The following is a 12,509-nucleotide window of genomic DNA, read 5'->3' on the forward strand; positions in this document are numbered from 1 at the left end:
TCAAGATACTAAATGTTATAGGAGTTAAAGGCTCATGAGAAAATGTCTCCTGTTTTTCAAAGCATGAACTATTGGATAAACACAACATTTCCTTTATGTGTAAAATGCTTTTAGAGAGCCCTAAAACTCCTGGAATCCCCATGATGCTTCATCTCAGAGGATCTGGTTTAAAATAGACTGTCTGTATTACAGATGCAAATTGTGTGACAGCTATGATTGGTTACATCTTCCACTTTCTGCAGGTGGTACTTTTTTTTCCCCTTTCCATACCGACAATTGTATCAAGGAAGGAGACCTGTTTAAGGGCGAGGATGCACACAGGTGGGCCAGGGCCTACGGTTGTCAACTTAAGGGCACACTTTCATTTTCAATACAATTAGCTATCTAATTGAGCATCCAAATTTAGCAGTGCATTTGCATGTGCAATTAATTATGATTTAAAAGTCTTCTCAGTTAATGATTTCTTTTCCATTATCTACAAATGTAATTACTGAAGGATGGATTGAGTTTGGAAATCATTTGGGAAGCTGTTTTTGCACCACTGGAGCCCAATGCTGTAAGTGATAACAGTGAAAATCAGAATACCACACCCACAGGCATAAGGCTGAAAAGGGAGTTATTTAGGGGGAGGGCTGTAGGACAGGACCAGATTGCCGATTTGAGTGTATGGTAATCTTTTTCTTGCTTACCGGAATTAAATTATAGTCACCATATGATTTCACTCAGACAGAAAAGAGATAAACCCTGGTTTTGCAAAAGTAGATTTTAGAGGGAAAAATCCTCACATTAAAAACAAAGAAAATCTAAAAGGAGACAATACCTAAATAATTCTTCAAAAATCACAAAATTAATTTCTTTTTTTTTTCATCATTTAGGTTTCTGGAAAGATGTTTGGTGCTTTTTTTATTATGCTTAGAAGAAACAAAATTAATTTCTAACTCATCCTAGGAACATTTGTATAGTTTTCTTGATTAAAAGAAGTAAAAGTATAACCTTAAAAAACTGAGATAAAATTCAAATTAGGAGCCAGTAAAAATTAACAGACAGCAGATTGAAAGCCTAGTCATTGGGGAGAATATAAAAATTTTGAATAAGCACATTGTGTACTTTCCATTGGCTGAACAATTTAAAAACTCTACTCGTGTTTCCTGAGGAAAAACATTAAGCATTTGCTCACCTGAGATTTCTGTAAATATTTCACTGTAAACCTGATCACAGGTTTGCAGTGAAAAAGGGAATTTCAAGAACTATTACAGACTCCGAGCTCTTGTATTTCGGTCCCCAAAGAGCACAAAGAGCCTGAAGGATGGAGAGACACTTGCTTGGGTTTATCTCCACTGAGCTGTGTAGCAGGGAGCCTGACCTCCTTTCTGGGAGCTGCTGCAGGGAAAGCAGTCAGGGAGAAAGGGAGAAGCAATTCAAAGAGTGAGGGGAGGTGGGGAAAGGTCAGGAAGATGGTGTGAAAGAAAAATTCTCACTTAATCATGATCTTATTAGGGTTTTAATTGTTTTAAATCAATTGTTTTACATAAATAAATGTATTTTAAATTTTATTTTTAAATTATGTTATTAAACTATTAATTTAAGAATTGGGGGCTACCCTGGTGGCGCAGTGGTTGAGAATCTGCCTGCCCATGCAGGGGACACGGGTTCGAGCCCTGGTCTGGGAGGATCCCACATGCCGTGGAGCAACAACTAGGCCAGTGAGCCACAACTGCTGAGCCTGCGTGTCTGGAGCCTGTGCTCCGCAACGAGAGGCTGCGATAGTGAGGCCCGCGCACTGTGATGAAGAGTGGCCCCCCACTTGCCACAACTAGAGAAAGCCCTAGCACAGAAATGAAGACTCAACACAGCAAAAATAAATAAATTAATTAATAAACTCCTACCCCCAACATCTTAAAAAAAAAGAATTAAATTTTAAAACAATTGTTTAAATGTTTTAATTATTTAAAATAAAACATATATGTATATATATACACACATATATGAAAGAAAACCAAACAGAACAATAAGTAAAAATCTTCCTTCAGACTCCTAGTTCTTCTCCCAAAGGTGACCACAGTTAACATTTTTCATGTACTCATCTACGAAATACATATACTACAGGTTAAAAATGTATACAAATTTTTCTTTCATACTATAATTAATCTCTGCTTGGCTCCTTGCTTGTTTTTTCATATTAAAGCTTTGATTTCCTTGCATATTAAGACATCCAGGTCTACCTCCTTCTTTCTTATGGCTTCTTTAGAATACTATTGAACAGGCGTAAAATGATACATCTGACCATTCTCTTACAATGAACATCTGGGTGGTTCTAGTTTTGTCTTTTATATACAATAGTTCAAATAATGTTTATATAATCACCTTGGCATACTTTGATGTGACTATATAGAGAAAAAAATTTCAGAAATGAAATTGTTACGCCATATAGGCATTTTGAATTCTAATAGGTATTGGCAAATGCACTTTTAAAATAGCAATATTCTGCATCACCAATAGTGTCTGAGCATGCTAATTTTCCCAACACTTCACCAATCTATTATCAATATTTTAATTGATAATATTAAATTATTGAGAGGTGGATTATTGAGAGGTGGATCTGATATTTGGAGTCTTTTGGCCCCAAGGGCGCTTTTTTTGACAGCTCCTTGAGTCTAGAGCAAATGTTAGCAAACTTTTTATGTAAAGCCCCGGGTAGTAGATATTTTAGCCTTAGAGAGCAACGTATAGTCAGTTGCATATTCTTTTTGGGTTTTTTTTACAACCCTTTAAAAATATTTTTTTAAAAATTTGGAAATAGTGGTGAGGATTTCACAGCATTGTGAATATAATCAATGCCAGTGAATTGCACACTTAAATGGCTAATAAAAAGTGGACCAACTTTATAAAAGAGAAAACGCCTCTCCTCCTTCCCCTCCTGCCTTCTTGAAGCAGCTAACAGGGAAATCTCGGAAGGCAAGTGCTGAGAATGGTAGAGCAGTAAGATGGAAGGAAGAAGACTGATGGGATCATCACTGGAAGACCTACCTGACAATCAGGACTACCCATTGTGGATTTGACATGAGAAATAATTTTCTACCATTTAGGGGAAGTTATAAGTTTAATATGTATACTACTATAACTATATGGTATAATTATAACTGCACATATTACCATAATTACAATTATGCATATATGCATCAAATAAATGAGAGCTAAAACAAAAGAAATCCAGAATACACATTTCAAGAGACTTAATCTTGTCATTGTCAAACTAGTGCCTAAATAAAAAAGGCTTAGTTTACAGTGTTGATTTTTATATCTGTAAGTTTTCTTCCCTGGGATGAGTTATTTAGCCTTTCTGAGCATCGTGTTTTCAAGATTATAATGCCTACTTCTTAATGCTGTTTAAGGATTATAGAAAAACATCCCTTAAATTGTACGTGGCACAAAACAGCCCCTCAGTATGTGTTCCCTCCCTCTTACAGCTTTGGAGGCTGCCGTAATGTCAGCCAAGACCAAAATTACCACAGTAAAATAAGGAGAGAAACAGTTCTTCATTCATAATGTCCTGGTGTAGTTTGATATAGAATCAATGCCACCAATACTTTTCCAAAATTAGAGGTGAATCAGAAATCTATCTTTATTAGTTCACTGTAGTTCGCTATCTCACTTAAATTAGGTTAAAACTTTAATTTTCTAAAACAAATGAAGTGTAAACCTACAAATGGAAAAAAAATCCATACCTTAATAAAATATATTTCATTTAAATGTTCTTTCATTTCCTACTTACTCTCCAGGGCCTCTTAGGATACAGCCAAACTGGAACCCTTAATTATAAGTAGCCATGTGGAATTGCTTAATCAATGCTGACTTACAAGAGAATGCATAGACAAACCTTATTCTCATAATTACTTTCCAAATGAATTCCTAAGTATGTATATCTCAGTGTATCATGGAATCTTCCTTTTGATTTCTCTAGATAATATGAGTTAAACTGGTTAGAAATAGACCTACGTGCCTAAAGTATACAGACACATGTTTTTATGAGAAGTAAGAATTTATTTCTAACACAATATTTACCCTAGAGGTTTCCAAGCTCTTTAGAAACTCGTGAGCTTCATGAAGCCCTGGAATGAGGGTCACAAGGGTATAAATATGCCAATATTATGCTGCCTTGAGTCTAAAGAATCATATGTATTTTTTAAAAACTTTAAAGGATTTTGTAATGAAGTGATCTAAATGATGGTCTAACCAAGCAACAGTGAAGAAAAATATTTATATAGTTTGATAACAGTCTCTATCCCTTGCTAGGTTTGTTGCCTCTAAATAGAGTTATCTGGCAGATTTTGAAAGGAACTGTTTTAGCTGGGTCACCTCCCTGCCAGGGATGTATACCTGAGTAAAGGAGAATACTGTTATTTCTGCTCACTGATGGTTTCCTTTATATAAATACAACCTTTTGCTTAATACTATTTGCATTAGGCCAAACATGATTGTTAGGGTGTGCTTATTCATAATTAGGGAGCTGATGTATTCAATTTATATCCCCAGTCTTGATGAAAACCACACTCCTTAAATCTTTTAGTTTGTAACTAAAACCTTCTTAAGGCATAGGTATCTAACACATTTCTCCCATTCTTCACAGCAGTCCTGGTATTGAATTCCTATCAAGTAGTGTTTTTATATTTTTTCATTGACTTCCATTTATCAGCGACATAAACAGACTATACTTTATGAAAAAAAAAATGTGACTTAGACCAAGATTAAAGGCTTGACGATAAGGATCAAGGAACAACTGAAGACGGGTAACTCCCCAAGTGGAAGCACGCTGGAGTTTTAGAAGGTGAGGACAAGATTGGGACACCTGTCCCTGTGGTTTGTCTCTGTGGCCGTTTTGTCTTTTAACTGCTGTGAAACTTGCAGTTGGAAGCTTTCTGAGTTGTGTGCTTCTGCTAAGGACTGTTCGTGGAATTCCATCCTGAAACCTGTCATAGCGGTACTCTCCCAGAACCGTTTTGTTTTTTGTTTTTTTTTTCGGTACGCGGGCCTCTTACTGTTGTGGCCTCTCCCGTTGCGGAGCACAGGCTCCGGACGCGCAGGCTCAGCGGCCATGGCTCACGGGTCCAGCCGCTCCGCGGCATCCTCCCAGACCGGGGCACGAACCCGTGTCCCCCACATCAGCAGGCGGACTCTCAACCACTGCGCCACCGGGGAAGCCCTCCCAGAACTGTTTTTGCAAGCCTTTTAGTTTTCTGGTTGAGCAAAATATGAGGCGGAGTTTATGGAGGTAGCAAAAAAACAAGAAAGGAAGAGATAAAAGAAAGAAAAAAGAAAAGAGACAAAGGAAAACTTGGGGACTTTCCATTATATCTGTTTTAACCCTTTTATATAATATAGAAAAGGAACATGCCTCATTCTATACATGTCTTCATTCATACTTTCCCTTGTTTTTCTTATCCACAGTAAGAAGCAGGAAAGGATCCTTACCATGTAACATGTCTACATATCTACAGTGTGAACAAACTAGATAACTTTTCCAGTTACATTATCATAATTTCCTATTTTATCCTTCCTACAGACTAGCCGTCTTTTGCATTGTTCTTGAGGTCTCTTTTCTATCTTCTACTTAGAGTTATTGCCCTGATTTATCATATCACGCTTAGCTTTACACATTAGTTCTTCCCTTGAGAACATTGCTAGTACCTTGAAACTTTCATAGTCTCCCTTTTGACCTAGACTAATTTCTTAAGAACTTACGAATTTAAAAGATCTCAGCAATATTAGAGCATGACCTTAAAATACACATTTGAATGAGACATACCTTTTTAAATAGAAAACACTGCCTTTCCTACACATAGTAATATCTGCATAATTTACATTGATAATGTTAGAGTATTATATAAGTCCTTTGAAGCTTTCAACAATGATTGGGCCATCTACATTTAGAAGTTAAAAAAATTTTAACATAGCATATTTTTTAGGCAAATGAAACATTTACAGCTTTGTAGGAATTCAAACACACAAAAACTATCTTGGAACTACTGATTAGCATATTGTCCCTCTTTATTTCAATCTCCTTTCCAGAAAAATATGACTGACACACATGGGACCAAATGTGAATGAAAATCAAGAATTATGAATACTTTTCTTTCTTTGGGATTCATAATTTATTGGAATTTTCTGTACCTTGAAAAACAAAAATCTCTGAGAGAAGATGCTTTGGCAATTTTTAAGCTTCTTATGCTAACAGAGATGCACGTGTCATCATTAAGGATTTATTTGTGATTAATTTATACTGTAAACAATGAAAATACCTTATCATAACATTAATTTAGATATAAATCATTATACTCTTCATTCCAGAGCACACATGTCTGACCATCAAGCAGATGGACCGAGCACTTTGTCAAAGTCCAATAACTGTTCAGTCAATCAATTTATTCACTTGATGGTTAACCTGCCCAAGAAGGCTGTAAAACATTCATTTCACTCCCTTAAAGTCATTCACAAGAAACTGATGGTTTATATATCCTATTTCAAGAGGGGGCCTCGGCATTTACCCACCTGAAATGGAGAAAGACCAGCCTTTTGGTAATTGGAATGTAAACCTCAAATGCATGAAAGAAAACTATTTGTTGGGTCACAATATGCATCAGAGCCATGCCATGAAAGCCCATTTTCTGCATCATCTTCTGTTCTCTTCTTTCCATGGTTTATAGCTTGAACTTGTGCTGCCATCCATTGAATTCTCATAAACGGAACTGAACAATTTTGGTATTACCATCAGGGATGGGCATGGATGACCTAGAAAACACAGGTAGCTGATGAGTGCGTAGAATAAGGAGTATATGCCTTCAGGAAAAATAAAACTATCTGCTATAAGTCAGTTCCTAAGGATTTGTGATAGTTAAATAATATTTGTAATAGTTAAATAATATTTACGATCGTTAAATAATCTTTTCAATTTCTGCCTACATTTTCCATACTCCAATTTAGAATTGCACTTTCTTTCTGACTAAATGTGTTCCTGAGGTCCAATTGTTTGGAGTTCGTTATTTTGAATCATGAATATTGAAGGAAAGAATAAAATTTTTCTATTTCATTAGAGGGCACTGATTACATGACTACTGACATGAAAATAAACTGATTCTCAATACTTAGAACTAGAACATAGTAAATAATACCATCAATGAGATTTATGTCTAGACCTTCAAAGATAGGAGATTTGGACTAGAAGCCCTAAAGTTTTATTTTGGTTTTAGTGACGAATGGAATTTTGGACCATTAGGTTGGAACTGTTTGAAGATCTCAGTGATTTGCCAACAGCGTCAAGCAGCAGTAGGACATCTTAGTGGTCTTTAATCACTACAGAAGGAAGGATAGAAGGAAGGACAGACAAAAGGAGAAAGGGAAGGAAGGGAAAAAAGGGAGGGAGGGAGGGAGAGAGGAAGAAAGGAAGGGCAGAAGGAAGGAAGGGAAGGAGGGGGAAAAGGGGAAAGGAAGGAAGAAAAAGAGGGAGGGAGAGAGGTCAACATGTACAAATCAGCTCCATTCTCTAAACTGTGGTTTTAATATTGAGCTCGCATAAAGTCACAGAGGATAAACTTCCATAAGTTTACATCTCTGAAGGCAAAAGTATTCTTTCCATTCTCCACACTTCTCCAAGTAGAAACAGTGTAGCTCATCATGCAACTGCTCAAATACAGTTCCATGAACATGATGCCACGGGTTCAATTGTCTCTAAGGCAAGCAAAGGACCTCCAGAATTTAAGGATCATCCCAGTTTCAAAGCAGTTGCTCTTTGTTCTTGCATTTCTGTCCCCCATTCCAAATACAGTTTAGTTCAGTGATAGAGCCAAATGGCCTCATTCCCCTCAGACTGACTCTTAAAACGTTTCACATGGGAAGATGAAATCAAGCACCACCTTTCTTTGGTGGGAGGTTGGCTAAAATTTGGGAGTAAACTGGGCTTAGTCTTCAGAGAAACAAAGTGCGCGCTGAGCACGATTAATAAAATATTGTCTAAAGAAGCTTAATATTAAGCTGAGGAGATCATCTGGGTTTTTGGGGTCAATGAGGAATTGAGTTTTTTTGGAAATTTGGGGGAATGAATACTCTCCCTCCAAAATTCCGTTTTACTTGAAAGTTAACAACCTAAACTGTTGCACATTTCAAGCTGTTTGCTGAGTCTGGAAGCTTTGTGATTCAGATTAATCCCATGGTGACTGCCTCCACCCCCATTGTTTTCTTTATTAGGAAGCAAAGATTCCCATATGTTTCCTTGTAAGACAGAATGACTCAGGCGTTTTATGTTTAATGCACCCTTGGATAGCTGCTTTAGATTTTATATGCTGGTGCAAGAGCACAGCAATCGACTGTGACACCGTCTGTTGATGAAATATAGAGAATGACCTGGGAGACAGAGAGTTTTATGTTCTGGTTGAAAATATGCAGAATATCTGAATCTGTTCAATGCTATTTTTTGCCAAAATCTCTCAAATGGACTCTTGCTTCCAGCATTAAATCTAACCAAATGAGATTGCCTTGACCAGTATAGAGGTCAGATGCAAGATGCTTATCCCCAATACTCCTCAGCAACCAGCAACATATTTACAAGAACTCATGGTTGGCACAGAAAGGAAGAACTCTGTGGAAGGACTTCCATTTCTCAAAATGAGGTCTGCCAACATTACCTACTGCCATATTCTTATCCTTATGGCCTATGCCTTCAAGATCTGTAGGGGGACTTTGACATATATAGCTTGTACAGGCCTCCTGATGGCAACCCAGGGAGTTGCAGTGAGACAAATGCATGTACCCATCTCCATTTCCATACGTGAATTTTTAAAAACGTGCTTCATTAGTGAGTTTTAGCATGGTTCACTAGACCAAAAGGTTTCATTCTTGTCAAAAACTTGAGAGTTCATTCTCCATTCATATCTTTAAAAACCCATGGTCACCAAGTCCTATAGACTCTACCCCCTAAATATAATATTTCTTACTTCGTTCTCTTCTTTGTGTAATTTCTTAATGAAGTCTCAATAGCTCTGCCCATTTATGGTAATGGATTCATAACTAGTCACCTGCACCCCGTGCCCTCTTCCCCTTACCCATTACCTATAAAACCACTATCCAAACTGGTGTCAAAGTAAAACATTGCACTGGAGAAAATTTAATAAGCAAGGAAGGCTTTATTCAAGACTATTGCAATAGGGGCGAGAGACTGAACTCAACTCCACTGAAACAAAAGCCTGGTGAGTTTTGAAGAGCATGGGTGGGAGGAATTGTAGGACACCCTGCCTGCCGCTCAGAACTTGCTAATTAGCCTTACCCAATGGAAAAGTTAAGTTTCTCCTATCTTCATTACAGGAGGTGGTTTTGGAACAAGTAGCCCATGGAAGTTAGGTTCCTACCCTCCCTCAGAGGCTGGGAGATAGAGGAGCTATCTTCCTTGATGATTACATTCCAAACGGGTGGCTCCCAGGTCCTTGAGAAAGGCATTCCTTGGGTTGTAAAACTGGAAACAGGCTTTTAAGAAAATTTACAGACATTTCAAAGAAACAGAGAAAGAATTTGCAATTACAAGTTTTCTAAAATAAATGCTCTAAAAAAGGGAAGTCAGGGCCCTAAAGACCAGAAGAAATCTGTCTAAAGTTTAGTCAAGCGAAAGGGAATATTAAGGCCTTCTTGGTCACTGGCAGCAGATGAACCTTTCTAAAACACAAATATGGACATATTAGTTCCCTGCTTAAGAATCTTTGATTTCTGTTCTCATGTAGGATAAAACTAAAACTCTGAGCTTGTCCTGTAAGAACGACTTCTCATCATCTGATACCCTAACTACTGTCTGGGCCTCTGTGCTTCAGACATATAGGAGAATCTGCAAATCTCTAAATATAGCATATCTGTCTTGGCTCTGTGCTTTCATGCCATCATGCATGCTGTTCTTTCTATTGGAGACACTTTCCACTTCCTTGTTCTCCTACCAAAGTTCTTTACTCCTTCCAGGATGGCATAGCAAATTTTCTGTAACTCTGGCATGGACTTATAAGATGGCATTATCATGGGCTGGTTCTCAGTTTCTTGAGAGCTGGAGCAGGAATAGGTGGAAATTGTGTATTTTTCATATTATATTCTTATCACCCATTTTAGTGCCAATTACCTTGAAACTACTTCTTTAATATGTTTCAGCTAAAGACTCAGTTCTTAGAAATAACCAGGACCTACAAATGGATCTCCCACATGTTCTCAGTGGTATCAAATTACCATCTTTTGAGGATAATTTTTTTTTATTGAAGTATAGTTGATTTACAATGTTTTGTTAGTTTCAGGTGTACAGTAAAGTGATATATATATATATGTATATATATACTTTTTCAAATTCTTTTCACTTATAGGTTATTACAAAATTACCATCTTTTAAGGATAGAATTTTTAAAAATAATAATCAAGTATAATTTGGAACTATATTTGAATAAAGAATATGATTAAGCCAATTTTTAAAATCTGTAATAAGTATTTTTAATGTGATTTTTACAATTAGTCCTTAAGGTTTTAATCAAAAAGTGTATCATTTAAATGAGGACCTAGATCCAAGGACTTACAAGGACAGCTCTGGATCAGATAAATGAGATTGATATGTTTATTAGCAAATTTATCTCAGCACTATATTGATATTTGCAAAGCAGCTCTGGGTAGGGCTATGTCCTCTGTGAGTCTTAGTAAATATATGTTGCCTAAATATTTTAGAATTATCCATTGTTTAAGGCATCACAGCAAAATATAAATTGTCCCCTGGCTTGAAAAGTTTAACATGTTTGAAACACTATAAAATCATGCTCTGTTTGATAATGAATCCATTAGTCAGGGTTCTTGTAATGTTCAGACACTTCCCCACTGGACAGCTGCTTTACACTTGCTAGTGAATGATCTTCTCTCATTAAGTATGCTTAGTTCAATTTAAAATTGAGTTCATATCTGTGAACATGAATTATTTAAATCCCTAAAATCTTTGGGGCAGTGGGAGTACGTTTTATTTGCTTATTTATTTATTTAAATGAGGTTAAACAACTATTTATTTTTCCTGCTTAAATAACCATCTATTGTGAGTGCTATCAAGCTGTGGTCGACTTTGATAATGGCACAAAGCCTGATACAAAGTTAAATGCTAATATGAGACTATTGATATTATGCTTTATTTCTGATGAAGAAAGGTGCCAGTCTTATGATTGAATTTCTTCTCTTATTTTATGTCTCTCTGGATCCAAGCACCACACACCCTCTATACATATGATATAAATGACGCTGCATTTTGGTCATATTACAGAAATCCTATGGATTTTTTTTTTTTTTTTTTTTTTTTTTACGGTACGCGGGCCTCTCACTGTTGTGGCCTCTCCGGTTGCGGAGCACAGGGCTCCAGACGCGCAGGCTCAGCGGCCATGGCTCACGGGCCCAGCCGCTCCGCGGCATGTGGGATCTTCCCGGACCGGGGCATGAACCCGTGTCCCCTGCATCGGCAGGCGGACTCTCAACCACTGTGCCACCAGGGAAGCCCCTAATTAAATTTTAATAAAACAGAAACATCTGCAAAAGAGACAATTTAGACAGCAAATAAATCAAACCACAGATGGAGCATTTTATTTTCTTCACTTTTTATTTTTAAATCAAATAATTAACAACTCAAAAACAACATTTCAAAGTTAAGATATTAGTCACATTCAGTAAAGTTTCATGAATGAACTAAAACCTGAATTTGCTAAACTATTACATCTCATGGTTTGCTCTCTTTTTTAGTTTTAAATGTTAGACACAAATCAAAATTGAGCTAAGATACGGTTTCTTAATCTTTCCAATCACTGTGTTACCATTATTTATTTCAATCTGTTTAAAGAATATGTATGCAAGACCAGAGCAGTGAAAACACCAACTGTGTGAAAAAGGCTGAACCCTTTAGAAGTCAGGGTCAACTGAATCCACTAGGGTTGGCGGCCAACCATGTAACTGAGGTCTTCAAACTAACTTCCATGTAAAATACAGTGCTTATTAAAGGATAAGTGGCAAATGTGAGCTAATTTGCAGATTACATACATAGTATTAAAAATTATAACCTAAGCTATTGTTTAAGACATAGACTTCCAAAAAAAAGTTTTCTCAGGGAAGGGTGTTCTACCACTGGCATTGTTTAGAATCACTTGCACATCTTGATCATAAAGGCAGACAGACTTTCAGTTTTATTACTGTTTTTCAGTTCTCTAAAGACAATGCACCCACTTGAGGCCTACACCTCGGGCTTCTATACGTGGTCCTCGGTACACTGCTTGCAAATATTCATTTCTTTGAGCACAGTTTATGTTTGTTGTTGAAGATAAAACAAAGGTGACTAAGAAATGAAATGAATCCTTAGGGACAAGTTAGCTCTGCTGAGAAAAACGTATGGCCTCCTGGGAAAGCAAGTTCCTTCAAATAGGAAAATTCTAAAGCCCAGTCAGATGCCTTGGAGAGTTATGATCTCACTGTGGTGATAA

The sequence above is a fragment of the Tursiops truncatus genome, chromosome 5 (assembly GCF_011762595.2).
Source record: "Tursiops truncatus isolate mTurTru1 chromosome 5, mTurTru1.mat.Y, whole genome shotgun sequence".
Lineage (NCBI taxonomy): Eukaryota > Metazoa > Chordata > Mammalia > Artiodactyla > Delphinidae > Tursiops > Tursiops truncatus.